We start from the raw sequence: 15,272 nt of genomic DNA, 5'->3' as shown, positions 1-15,272 counted from the left end.
CACTAGATGGCCCTAACACTAAAGGTTGGTCTGAGCTCAGGTACTGCCTGCTAACCAGGACTTGGAAATAAGGATTTTTCCAGGCTTTCTGTCAAGCATCCGTTGAAGAACATGTTTCAGAAGCTAATGTCGAATTTATGCTCCCACATGGAGAATTCCATATTCAAGCTTCGGAAAGGGGTTGTTTTATGAAGTACCGTGCTTGTGAAAAAGATGATCCAATGTATGTCTTGAGCTTTGCTGCAGGGCCAATAGATACTCTTGGTAAGTAAATTCTTTTCCTGGCCTGGTTTCTGGGTTCCCCACCACGTGGGCATTGCTCAAAGCAGAAAGCAACGCTTACAATGTATGACAGAAAGAAAAGGAGCATAGGAAAAACAAAGCAAAAATTGTTTCTTGTATGCAGTCAGGGGAATTGTAGATTTAATCCAGAGGGAAAAAGTGGCACAGTCCAGGCTAGTTTACATGGGGGTTTGATTTTATTCTGGTATAAGGCATCCTTTACAAGAATGGTATGAAGCCATTTCCACAGAGTAATTAAAATGTTCTAATCCCTGACTGACTTAATCCAGCTGAGCACGAGGGAGAGTTGTAGTGACTGGGGCTGTCGCATATGGCTATGTTCTAATTAACCTGATGAGTATTTTTGGGATTCTAAATTAATGGCTGAGACAGCTCTTGATTTAACAAACAACTTACATAGAATAAATGCAATGTGGGGAAATGAAATAAGGAAAAATATGTTTAAATGCATGTAAAGGGGAAAATGCAGAGAGAGCAATAAGAGGGCCACAAGAAGCACAGATAATTAAAGTCACCAGCTTGCTTTTCAAGTGAAAAAATGAGCAGTCTGGAGGAAATGGAGGAAAGGAAACTTCCTGCTTCCTCCTGGAAATTGGGGAGCTGGGGCACTTTCTGCATCAGAGTTGTTGGGGGTTGCAATGTTTATTTGAAGAGAAAGAGGAAGACTAAGCTGACTGGCTGCTATTGATGGCTGCCTTTATTTTGGGTATCAAACAATTACATGAGGCTAGAGGAGTGAGGAGAAGGTGCATAGTTGCTAGACTGCTTTTCTTTTTCCTGTTAGGTGTCAGTCACCATTGCAATTAGCTGTTAAATGGGCAGAGGAAACAGGAGGAAGCCTTTAACTCTTTGGAGTGATAGAAGAAAAATAAAGCTAGAAAGAGGTGGAAAAATAAAGTTTAATGTTTCTTTTCCATGAAAAGTAGATTGAAGGGGAAAAAAGGAAGAGTTCTAATGTTTGAAAGCATTAAAACCAGGAAAATAAATATACTTAATAACTACATATTTTAAAATTTATACATTTTAAACAAGTGTTTACAGCTATTTGACTACTATTTTTTTTCTTTCCCTGTTGCTAACTACTTTTTATGACAGAGGGCAATGTTCTTTAAACTGTACGCCCAACAATGCCACTACTTTATAAAGTTAAATAACAATAAATCATGCTAGGCTTTGCATTAGTAAGCTTTAAGTGACATGGTACTGTAGGTGAGATGTAGACCTGGTAGCAAAGTAGGCTGTTCTTGTAGGCTGAACACAAACTCCATCTACAGCAGCATTGCTATATAGCTCAGTCTTGAAAATGTTAAAAGTATGAGCACAGTGAGTGCAGCAAAGGAATATTTAAATCTCTACATTCAGAATACTTCTCAAATCATCTTTGGCTCCCTAGAAAAGGATCTACCTACCAAAAGGAGGGCACATGTTACAGCTACACAAGTGCTCTTCAGACAGCTAAAAAGGAGCAAATACTTGGTCTAGCAGTCCCTCGTCATGTAAGAAGTTAGAAACAGGCTGTCATTTTTATATGAGATCTGAAAGTTGTTCCATATTTCCAGCTTTCTAAAACTTTGAGACAATTCAGTTTTCAGGTAGCACAAAGTTAAATTTTGTAAAATAATGGAGATTAACTGGATTGCTTTCTTTTTCTCCAAAATAATAAACCTATATAAATGTTCCCTTGACTTCCTTAGTTATACTGAAATGCTTCTGTGACTCTTACTCTATTCCTAACTTAAGCATTGCAATTCAAAGAATGAGGCACGACTAAAACTTTGAACTTGACTAGTGCATTTCCTTTATTAAAAATTATCAAGTAAAGGGATGAAATAAGCAAAAATATCGCATAAAAGTACATTAGATTCCTTCAGAGCTTTCCAGTTCTTGTTGACATATATATAGTTTTTATTATAATTTTATTCTGATGATATGCAGAGCACTAAAGCTAGTATGTGAAGATTTTTTTCTTGTGATAAAGAGTTGTATTTTCATTGGCAGAAGTTAATTTAAAAAAATTTTTTTCTTAATTAACAAAGTTGTTTAAAGTGAAAAATAACAATTAGCAGAAAAGACTATATGGTCTTTTACCATTTTTAAAAGAAATTATATACATATAATTAATGTATTTAATTAATAATTACATGTCTTACATGGTAAGACAGTTCCATTCCTCCTCATCCATTAAAGTTATAATACTGAATGTTGCTTCTCTGAGAACTGATTTCCACACTGTGCAAGTCCAGTCTTCCTAATTTTGCTACAGTCACTTGATTTATAGTAAAGTAGTAAGATGAAGGACCAGAATCTCCATTTTCCAAAGTATACACTGAGTTGACAATGATTCTTAAAAAAACCAAAGAACAATTTAAGGCCCTGTTTGGTCTCTATGGCCAAAAGATTTCATGGTATTTGGAAGGGTTTGCCTAGGCAAGCCTGGAAGTTGTTTTCATCCCTTGTTCTGTATGTTCTTTCACAGGTACTTCAAGCATACCTGCTTCCCCTACTTTGTTAAAATGACTTTGGGATCTTTCAGAATAGGTAGGATGTTATTCTGCTGTTAAAAAACCCAATGTCAATTGAAGCTTGCACTGACTGCAGTGGCCACTGTATTATGCCAGTGTCCTTAGGCAAAGTGTGTATCACAGGAGGAGGAACTTTTTAAATCTCCAGTGGCACAGGTGGCACAGATATCCCCTCTCTTCTGGTACATCATGCTAATCTGAGCACCACTGCTCCCAATTTGAAAGTAAAAACTTGTAAATATGTTTCTAAGAGAATAAATTACAATTTGGGGGGGTTGGAGGGTTAGGTTTTTTTTGTTGTGGGAGTTCTTTTTGTTTGGGTTTTTTTTATGTTTTGTTTTGGTTTTTGACACAGAAGAGCTTAAGTAACGCCTGCTGTATATAGATTGTTTGGGGAAACTGGTTTTTCACATTTCAATTAGTTTCCCCTAACACTCAAACTAAAACCTAAGCAGCATTGTCATTATGTTCAAAAGGTAAAGGAAACAAAGATGTGAATCACTTATCATTTGTTATAGCCACCATTTTCTATTACTTAATTAAAATATGACATTAATTTCAAAACCATTCAGCTATAGATACATATTTAAGTGGTTATAATATAATAATGATAGGCGCCAAAATTTTGTTCATTTACTCTAACAGTTTATTTTAGGAAACTCAGTCCAGCAGAATGAACCCTGAATATACAGATTAATGCAAGGAAGGAAATTTTATGATGTCTGTTAGTTAATATAGAAGCCAATCTTATTAATCATGGATTTACAGAGGGCTGTTTTATTAGATGTTAACCATAGCTTATGTTGACAATTGATTTTCATTGTAGGACAACTAAATTTATTATTTGTAAAAAGATAAAGATAATTAAATTGACTTTATAAAGGTTGCTATCATAAATGTTAGTACCTGTGAACAGCAAACATAAAACTGCCTTAGCAGCAAAAATTCATTTAAGTGATAGGTGCGTTCTTTCCATTACATTTAATAGTCCTTGAACATTTTTAGCCTCCATTTTATTTTCCACAGTTTACATCTACTGCTGTGAAAAATTGTTTGTGTTGAAGCCTCACTTTCAGCTTATTTTCTTTAAAATAAACCAGAATCAAAACATTTTTAAAGCTATAGAAGTAAAACAAAATAAAATAAAGCACTAAATACAAATGTATTATGCAATGGAGTTTTGTCCTGTCATTTCTCATATTTGTCATTAAATTATTCAGACTATGTTGAAAAGTATGTTGGATCTACAATGAAATCTGACACCAAGGGAGTTTTACTAATTAAAAAGAGTAATTATTGAGGAAGTTAATTTGGACTTTGCAAAAACGAGAATACATGGAACATGTTTAATATTTTTTAATTGTATTGTTTTTATGATACGTGTCTCTCCATCCCTGAATACCATCTGTCCATCAGGGTACAATCCTTTGAAAATGCGGAGGAATACAGCAAATGTTACAGACTTGGAAAAGCACCTAAAGTAATATCTTCAAACCTAGTGACAGAACATTCCTGAGCTTTGACAATGTGGGAACTGTACAGTACAAACGTGACTCTATCGGAATGCTTACAATATATATAATATTAATCTTTGGTTTCTAGTTCTAATTTGCTACAACATTACAGGCTTGTGATTTGTTATTGCTCCTTTGGTGTTTTGGACCTGTAATGAAAGGAAAGAGGAAGTACTTCAGGATGATGTTCTAAACTGTGGAGACTGAATATTCGAGAAGTTGAGATTTTTTAATGAAATAGAGCTGGCTGGAGTATCTTTGTATTATTAAAGCTAATTGTGATTAGTTCTTTGATGGTTTTGCGGCTTGTGGAAAGAAGGGTTAGCCAGATGTCGGAATACGGAGGACGTGAGCAGCACATCACAAGAAGTACAGTTTAGCAGAGATGGCTGGCTGCTGGGCTGCAACATAGATGCTGACCCAACGTGTCTGTTATATTCAGTTCATAACATGGCAAATGGGTTTAGTGCCTAGAGCAAAAACCACCGAAATTCTTTGCAACTTGAATCAATGGCCGATATCCCCGTGGCACTGTTACTGGTGCAGCTTTCTCTGACAGAAGAGCTAGAAAACATTTCATGTCCACTGTATTTTGGATGCTGTGTAGTTCTTGGGCGGACACTCCTGATGATTTGACCTCAGAGCTCTTTGCTTCTTGCTCTAAGGGAAAGTACAAATCTTGCACTGCCAGGACCTAAGTATTACAGAGAAATTCCTCATCTCTATGGCATTCTTGCTGTGTGAACAGCCACAGAAATCCAGCTGAAAGTGAGTACCCACTCCGAGTGACAGTGAGAAGGATGCAAACACATGGGTGCTGGCAATTCATGCTGCCCTCCTTTGAGGGCTGCCTACCTGGCCTGTCAACAAAAGCTGCTGTCAAGGCACAGCTTATGTTTCTCTTCCTATACCACCACAGTTTGGATCTTGTATTCATGGAGCTGCAATTATTTCTACTTGTGTTGTGTGCTGGGGGGCCCAATCTTAAACCCATATGTAGTTCTGTGCAAGAGAAGTGTTTAATCCTCACCACCTCTTCAACAGCCATGGTTGACTTTGATGGAGCTCAGAAGTCCAGGTGAAGCTTTGTGGACATTGTCATCTTGTGGTCAAGCCACCTCTCGGTCCCATTTTCCTCCCAAAGCAATGCATGACCCGAATTCAGCCTTCCTGTGTTTGTTCAGGCACCTACATGGAGGTACCTAAATCAGAACCTTGTTGTATCCTGCTCTCTCCAGTGTGAGGGAGAGAGACAGGAACCTCACAGGATGATTTGTTGCTAGGTGCCCTGTGTGTTTCTTTCCATCCACCACATGGGAACCTAAGGACGTAGTGATTTTAACTTGGATGCTACAAGCACATAGCTGAATCTGGGATAAGCGTCACTCCCTTTATTTTCCTATTGTGATTTTTTTTTTATGTTAAAGACATTTATTGAAACATAAAATACAGATGCCTTGGCTGAATTTTGACTCTTCACAGCCACCTCACAGTGTCCTGTTAGCCACCTTCAGGTTGTCATAAATAGCACTTTCTGATTCTCTGTATGTGCATTTGTGGTGAAGCTGATGAAGCCATTGCAAGAACCTGATATTGTCTAGTTTTAATACAGTACTTAATCTGTTTAGGACTAAGCCAAGGCAGAATCATTCTTCAGGCAGTTTCCATTTTGATGTAGTATTTACCTTAAATGAAAGGCCACGATCCTGTTCAAAGACATGATTTCCCCTCTCTCCTCTGCTGTCATTAAAATCAGATAACAGGAAGAGAGAGTAAGATAACTGCCACTTATTTGGATTTCACTGAAGCTTTCAGGCAGGAATGGGGATGCCAGCCAGAGCCAAATTAATTAATTTGAATGATTTGCTGATTATCTATGTCAGTTATTCCCTGAGTATCTTATCTGTTGTCCAGAACTAGCTTTTTGCTTTTGGTCTTAGGTTGGCTGTTTATTTTAACATATTATTTCTAGGGAATATTCTGCTTCATGAGAAGTGCACCCCAGTCTGTAGACAAAAGAATAATTGGCACTGGAAAAACTGAGGTTTGGTATTTTAATAACTGATTGACAGAAAAAAAGCTTGATCATAGATTTTCTTGGGTGCATCTTAACTTGTTAGTGACACAGGGTTAATAAAGTGGCCTTTAATCGCTCAAGACCCTGGCTTGAACATTTGGATCACTGCTTTTGCATTATAATTAATGCTTAAATTATGGAACATTCCAAGAGTCCCCCCATCAGTGTACACTGAACAGGGCACTAAGCAGATCATACCTGTAGAAGAACTTAGTCTAGAAGACCAGTCAGGGAGCAGGTGAACAGACACAAAGAGGCATGGATGTGGTGACATGACCTCCAGTAGCAGCACACTGTGTCAAAGGTAGGTGTCCAGGGCCCCAGTTTCCAGTCCAGAGCTGCTGAACCGCAGCCTTCTCCTTCCCATCTGGCAGCACAGTGCTACTGCAATCACTGTTGCATCCCTCACTGGGAGTTCATGCTCTCCACCCCAGTAGCAACCAGACAAGAAAAGAAAACGAGTGCTGCTCCTAACACTTTGCTTGAATGTAAGCTTTCCTTTCATAGAGTCTACTGTCATACAAGATGATGAACTAGAGCAAAGGTTAGGAAATTTGAGTTAATAACATTGAGGTGCTTAAGTTAAAGTACCTCATGGTGGTTAGATTGTGCAGTCTGACCTTCTCCTTCCTGCAAACAAAGTATCTTAAACATTCTTCAAAATCCAAGAAAATGTCCTGTGCTTTGGGGCTTCTGGTGACAAAGAGAAAATGAAGCCTCTGAATTTGATCCTCTTGCATCGTCATTACTTTTCAAATGAGGCAGGCCCTCAGCCAACTGACTGTTTTCTTGCTTTTAACTGCATGCATTTTAACAATATAATGTAGATAAACTTATACAGCTTTCTCAACAATAGAAATAAATCACTTCAGTCTGTTCATTACCACACCTGAGTGAATTTTTCTGCAGTAACTAAGGCAATTACACACAGTCTAAGCTAATGCAGGAGAAGTTTGGAAGCAAAGCTATGACCGAAGTGAGATATTGTCAATCTAAATGATGAAAGAAAGAAACCTCAATGACAAAGCCATACAGATGAAATCATATGACACATTTTGCAGCCAAACACACAGAACAAGAAATGAAAGCAACTCATGATGCTATCAGAATTATGGGCCAGTTTTCCCTCCCTCATGGACTGGAGCAACTGGTGCAGCCTGTGGGGAGAGGCTCTCTGCCCAGACAAGAGTGGCAGCCACAGGGCCAGGGCTCGCTCCCTGTCTCACCAGCCTGCCCTCCTTTCCTTCCTCACCAGCTGCCATCCTCTCCTTTCTGTGTGTGCCTGTACGGCTCTGCTCATTTTGCTTGTCAGTCAGGACAAATTGAGAAGTCTGAGGAGAGACTGATAAACCAGCAATTACAGAGCAAAGTCAACAAGAAGAGATGGCACCATGCTGGCCAGTGGGCGCATTTGTTCAGTGAGGGGAGAGAGCTCCAGGAGCAGATACAACTTTCACAGCACAGATAACAGGTTTCCTCTTGACATTAGTCCCCAACAAAGTTGATCCAACCTGTAATATCTGCAAAATCAAACTTTTGGCTGAGCCAATAAACCTAGCCATGCTGAAGCCTTAAAATATCCCGTTTCAGTCTTACACTTACACTTTGCTGTAAACATCATGTTATAATATCAGCTGGATTAGATCTGATAAAAGTGTCCAAAGAGGAATTCAAAAGTGTTGTAGCCAATTTTTGGCTTAAGATTACATTTTTTAAACTTATAGGCATCTGTTGACATCTGTGCATCTCATTAGGAAAGGAGCATTAGAGCTGCTTTACTAAGACAGGCCATTAACTCCAATGTCTTCTTCCTGTCAGTGACCAGAAGAGGCTACTGAGGGGAACTGTGTGAGAAACAGTCACCAGTGGAGAAATCCTTTCCTGCCTTCATCAAACAGCAGTGTAAGGGCTTCCTGAGCCAAATGCTGTGGAGTAAGCTACTGTGTTTAATACTCATCAATGTACCTATCGTCCATTAATTTATCTTCTCTTTTTCTGAAACCCTTTGTACTTTTGGCATCCAGCGCTTCCCATGGCAACAAGTTCCACAATTTAATTATACACTGTGTGAAAAAGTACTTCCTTTTGTTTGTTTTAAACCTACTAGAACAGAATTACAGGATGCACGACAGAATTGCACGGGCAGCCTTAAATGGGAAGATAATGTGGAACGACAATGGAAAATCAGCCTCAGCACAGAGAACTGGAAATTGGCTTTGTTTTTGCTTTGCTCTGACCACCAGTACAAGGTTAGTTAGTACTTCCTATCGCTCTTCTCCCTGTCATAAATAAGCCAATTTACCTGATTAGTGTGAGGAGTTAGAAAACAATCTGAGCTCCCTACAGAAATGGCAATGTTTGTTAGAAAGACCAGGTCCAAGGTCTTCCTTTTCACTTAGGGCGGAAAATGTGTGCGGACTGCTGTGCTGAGCAAGGAGGGCCTCTGAATTTGCATTTGAATTTTCCAGGTGATGTGACAGTTAAAAATGTCAATATGATTTGGGGTTCTTATGGAGACACACCACAGGGAAAGAGCAAGTGAGTCTCTCTTCTTGGAACTGACGTGTGGTAGCATCTGGAAAAGGTGAGTGCAGTTCTCCGCACCTCATTACCAGGAAGGCAAGTGGAGGAAATTCAGAGAAGAAAAGTCAACTGTAGGTATATGCTTGGAAGAACTGCCTGATGAGAAAAAGTACAAAGAGCTGACAGCATAGAGTTTGCTAACCAAGGCTTAGAGAGTACAGTGACATAATAACTGTCAACTAATGTTTTAAGTGTAAACCTTCAGGAATGAGAGGAACTAGGTTAATGTGCGACAAGAGAGTAGCGTAAGTAATGACAGGCTTAACAGAAAGAAAATGTAACAATAATACTTAGTCACTCCCAGCTTTGCCCCATGTCTCAGCACTTAATGCTTGCCAGGAGCACACAGGTTATGATGTTCTCACCCAGTAGAGAGAAATGTGGGCACAAAGTCATCAGTGCCATTGCCCTCACTATGAAGAGGCACCTGAGCCACCTACTCATGGCAAAGGAAGCAGGTACAGTTGGTGCCATTGAAGTTGTTGCTTATGTGTCAGAAGACATATAAGCAACAATTCTGTTGCTTGTATTCAGAAGAACTGTTCATGTTCCATTCACACTGCTGTCTGTGGCAAAGCTGGCAGGACCTTGATTTAGGTGTTATCTGGAGTCTAAGCCGAGGTGTAGGCAGATATGCAAAGGCTGATCCTGTTTGAGCTTTATTCACAGTCTCTGAGTATTTCTAAGGAACTATTATTCATGTCATGAAAGCCACAGTGAAACCGACATGTTCAAAGCCCGTATGTGAACTAAGTATGAAGAAAATGCAACAGGCAAAAAATGAAAGTGCATTGGATTGCAACAGTTTCAACTGCAGCAGAGTTTGAGGAGTGTGCATTGTGTGGCAGACCTGGCCAACAGGACTTCCTTCTGCTGTTTTCTGTGATTTTATGGTTATCTACAGCATCCTGACTCTTTAGGAATTTACACTTAAGTGATACAGACAGAGGCTTAGGCAGGCTGTGGTGCTCTCTCCCAAACAAACCCATTTATCTATAGAACACACTTATCCTGGCTGACTGACTTTTACACACATTCTTACAGTTTAATATTTTACAGGTGTCAAATGGGTGCTATGGAGCCTACATAAAGAGCAATGTCATGTCTACCAATAGATTCAGTCCTGAGGGAAATGTAACATGATGTGAAAGAGGCAAAAACAATAGAAAAGCAGTTTAGGAAGCCACAGAAATTAAGTGATGCAGTGACAGCTCAGTTTAGGCACAACTTAAAATTAAATTGTTTATTTATCTTCAAAAGTAGAGTGCTCTGACTACATTCTGTAATCACAGTCCAATTAAACCTGCCTTTACTTATGGTCAGATTTTCAGTTCATCCGAGACTGTAAAAGACCTCCTTTCTTCAAGAACAAACCTCCTAGAAGGTCATGTAATGGCAAAAGTCAAGAAGGGTTCACAGTTCCTCTCAGATTGTCATATATTCTTCAAAGGTTAAATGTGAGTTACCTCTACCTTCAGTTTTAATTGATCATATAATGTTAATTAATCCTAAAATGTTAATTTGCATTACCTTTTTAAGAAAACTACTGGAAATGTATGTATTTCACAAAGACAGATTACACAAATTTAAAACACACAACTACACAGAGGGCAGCATAGAATCCATTCTTCTAACAGGAAGGTATTTCTCCAGTGAATTTCTAGTACATGTTGGTAATATTATACGAGGAATAATTTTGGTAGATTATGATTCTGTAATTAACGGTCTCCCACTATCTACAGTATCTCTGAAGCCTGTCCTGGTTAGCAGTCTGCTTTCTACATCTTCTTTCCAAATATTCTATGCATCCAGTGAGTCTGAACAGATTTTTAAAAGGCCATTTTTGTTCCCATGCTGATTGTATCTTTGGCTGTACCTCGACATGTGAAGAACCATGTGGATTGGCATGTGACTCATATGCCTAACTTTGGATGAATGACCCCCACAAACTGCATTGCCTGTTGCTGCCTTGGAGTCCCTGGAAGCCGACATGCTTTGGAATGGTGGGGATTCACTGACAGTGCTGGGGAAGAGGAGCCCCAGTGTGGGGCAGGATCCCTCTTCAGGCATTTCCTGCATGTGTCTGCTCCAGCAGATGTAGGTGCAGGAGTGTGGACTGTAGATCTGCCTCTGAATTACTGTTCTAATTCAGCAGCTGAGCTGCACAGCTACAAGCTGTCCATCGATGAGGATGCAGCACTAAGCTCTGGGTTGAAGTCCAGCTGCCTCTTCTCAGCAGCTGTGTATCACCTGTCCGTTGGCTGAGGATACTATTCAGGCACCTATTTACAACTTTTTATATTAATTTTGAGGTAATGTTTTAAAGTATGCATTTTAAAATAAACAAAGTAAGGTCAGAGGTCAAGATTTGGATTAGCATCTGTATCAGGTTGGGCTCTGATGTCATGGTTTGACTTCAAGGAGACATCTGGACTATGGTTTAGATTCTGCAACACTAAAACTTCTATGTCTACACCTATAATTTCAGACCCCATTACTAGGATGGGGTAAGTTTATGGTCAAACTAAGGAAGGACTGAGAAAGAGCAGCTGTTCTGAAGGTTAGTCAAACCCAGTCCTTAAAGTCTTAGGAAAGAACTGCAATGTTTTGAATACAGATTTTAGATATATATAGATTTTGTATTGGCGTATTTATTTTCATGTCAAGAGAGGATTTTTTTTGTTGTTTTGCTTTTACCAGAAGTAGTATAATGAGTCCAAGTTGGGTTGTGATTATTGCCATCCCAGCATATATTGTCCCAGTTTCTATTCAGGAGTAATTGTGTTTGCTATTGGCCTGACTTCATACCCATCAGGAGAACTGTACTCTCAGCTGCACAAGCATTTCCACAGGTTTCCACAACCAGCACTGCTGATACAGAGAAGCAAAGCATATAGCTTTGCTGTGTACACAAGAGCTCAAGCAAGACAAATTTCCTGACCAGACTCCAGGGAAGAAAAATAAAAAACTCCAAAAGCCTATGGAATAATCTCATGGAGCATGAGAAAGCCTGCAGCTTTGCAAAAGCATTCCCCTTTTTTCCAGACTCTGAAAGGACTTGAACAGTGACTTGCCTGACAGGTGATTATTGCTGGAGAGGGTGAATGAAACCAGACACATCATTTTAGAGAACCAACAGTGTCGAGTCCCTGTCACAAAGCAGAAGTCCTCAGCAGCATGTGAAAAATAATCTCTGTGCAGCTGAAAGTGCCACTAGTGCTCTGGGGCACATTTTGCCACAGTAAAGAAACTCCACAGTGTCGTCAGACCCAGTAGTAACTCTCCCAACACCTCTGGCATAAACTAACAGAGAATAATTGAAACAATGAGCTCCCCTGGACTCAGAGACTCGAGGTTGGGTACTGTCTGTGTCTAATGCTGCTCTTTTATCAGTTGATTCTGGGCTACGCAGTTTCCACTATTGGGAGACCTCAGCTCAGGGGCAAGAGAGAGAAGGGGAGATATCTGCCATAGGGAAAAGCTATTATTCCTTCCATTTCTGCCATTTAATAGTACTTTATGAGATATTTTCACGTGCAACCATCAAGGCATATTCTGTCATTCTGTTATGAAAAATACATGATTTGCCTATGGAAATCATCAACTTCAGTGGACTCCAAACCCATTACACGAGTTCTGAATTTGTCTCTAAGGCAATTCCTCCTCTAGCCTTCTAGAGCCAATTCTACCCAAGTATTTTGGCTTCTACCCATGAAAATTAAGCCTTTGAAGAGTTTCTGCACCTGAGAGTCTAGCAATCTATTTTTCAGATGAGGACAGATTTCAGATCCATCCTTCTAACCCCACTGTTAAACAACCATTAATAGTTAGCTAGATGGTTATTGTAAGCTTCTATATTTGGCTATTAACAGCAACTGCATGTGTATCTGCTCCGGATAAAACAAACCTATCTAGGCATTGATTTTATGATGCCAAAATGATAAAGTTTGCTAAAAAATGTAGAGTGAATGTGTAAGCTCTGGAAAACATTAACAAAAATAACTAAGTAACACTCCCTATTCATACCTAATTCCTACTGACATCAAATTTAGCTGTGTGTACTTTGGACCCATTGGAACTGTTACCGTGAAAAATCTTGCTGCATGAGTCCTCTTTGAAATACACAATATTTTGTATTCTGATTACTCTGTAAAAAAAAAAAGAGGATGTTTTGTCATCACTGCAGTTTAGGCAGATTCTCCATTGTCTGGTATCTTGTTATAGTCATTTATATCAACACAGAGTGGGTGTACAGTAGCCAGCAGTCTGTGTTAGCAGCATTTTATATTCAGCTTGCACTTACGTAAATGATTGTGCAAGATGTGAGAGACAACTCAGCCCCTGGGAATTATATATGGGTTTGGGTGTAATCTTTATGTGTGTAGCCAACACATAAGAATATAGAGAAGTTTTAACATGTTACAGTTACCATCATCCCAAATAAATATAATTAACCAAGCAGCTTTCAGTCACACTTACAGGAAGGATTCAAAATAGCTCACTTTGGTGGCAGATATATAGGAAATATGAGCCTGTAAGGAACAATATATTGGTTTGTTCTTCATAGCATTGTTCACCACATTCTCATAATGGTCAGCTAAGAAAGTCTTTAGACCAAGGAAGGACTAGAAAAGTGCATTCCATAAAACATTACAGTCCATGTAGTTTAACAGGATGCCTCTTCACAACTCAGGAGAAAACTCCGATGAATTGTGTCACACTTCAGCTGAATTAAACTGGTTTAGAGATACTGGTATCACTATAATCACTGAGACAGCCCAGTCCAGAAAGAAAGTGGTATTACACTGTGTTTATAGTACAGGGCCATGTGTTCTTTCCTTTTACCACAGAGCCATAAATGCTGCATATCCCGCTTTGCAAGTCAAGGTATCCCAGAAGAGATATTAATGATATTGGGGGCTACAGGAAATGGAAGCACCTTAACAATACGTTCCCCTGAGGGTCTGTCATGTGGTGGCTTGGAATTCCTTGACAAGACTCAAAAGCACCATTACTTTTCTGTAGCTTTTTTTTTCCCCCTCAGAGCTGGTGACAGCATATAGGAAAAGCACTTGCTGGTGGCAGCATGTCTCACGCACACACATGTTCGATGTCAGGAAAGAAGAACTCTTCAAATCATCAGAAAGGTAAACCAAGCCTATGGGTGGCTTAAACATTCACGAGGTGTCTGTGACTCTCTGCAGAGGTTTGGGATCTTTATTTTGCCTGACTGTAAGCCACAACCCCGAGTAAAAGACCAAAGGAAGAACTAAGAGGCAACCCTAGCCGACTTTTTGCTGGTTGCTTTCATCCCCTGAAGTTTTCCTTTTGGTGGGGCACTGCAGGTTTTCAGTGCAAAACAAGGATGTCTAAAGGCCAGCAAGAAAAAAATCTGCTTTCCTCTAACCCAATGCTCAGAAACAGCTGAACCAGTTTTCCTGAAACCTCAAACATACTCAGCATGATGCATATTCCCTTAGGATATAATTTTTTTTCACCTGTATGATTTAAATTTGGCAAAATTGTAGAGATGTATCTCTGTTGAGAATAATAGTTCACATGTTGTCCACCCCTTTTTAGACCAAGATTTGTCTTGTTCTGCTACATCTAATGAATGCCTTTATGACTGACTTGCCTTAATATTTATTACGGTTGTAACTCATTTATTAAATCAAATCATGATGGTGAGGAGGAGGAAGATGTAAGAAGCAAATATCTAACAGATGAGTTATCTGGAAGAAGGCAGCACCAACTGACATCACCCGGCAACGTGCAGTGCCTCTGTCTGCAGCAGTCTGGCTTCCACGGCACTAGGAAAATCAGAGAGGTAAACTCCCTCCTATTTCCTCCTTGGAAGGTGTTCAAGTCTGTGGCCTCACCTCTCTTGGAAGAGTCTTGAAATATTTTCAATAATGGGAAGGGATGGAATGGCTGCAGGCTGGATCCTCTCGAAAAGTGCCCTGTAGCATTAGGGAATGACGCTGCCGGTAGCTCACTCCAGCTGTTAGAAGATGGACTTTGCTGGATTGCTCACTAATTCTGTACTGCCAAACACAGTTTTTGTGGCTAGGAATGATCCATCTCTGTTGTAACTCTTCTGAAGTCTGCAGTGTCACAGAGGGTGCCGTTATGGGTGAGACTCAGTTTAAAGAGCAGAAACGAGGCAGGTACGCGTAGTGACGGCAGAATTCACAAGGCAAAGAAAAGTGTTCTGTGCTTCACTTATAAATCATGGATTGGTCTATGTATTGCCTGAAATAACCATCCCAGGAA

This window comes from Pipra filicauda, unplaced genomic scaffold (genome assembly GCF_003945595.2).
Source record: "Pipra filicauda isolate LSUMZ 115617 unplaced genomic scaffold, ASM394559v2 scaffold15_size4787011_pilon, whole genome shotgun sequence".
Taxonomy (NCBI): Eukaryota; Metazoa; Chordata; class Aves; order Passeriformes; family Pipridae; genus Pipra; species Pipra filicauda.
The sequence above is the reverse complement of the archived record's forward strand: the minus strand, read 5'-3'. Positions refer to the sequence as shown.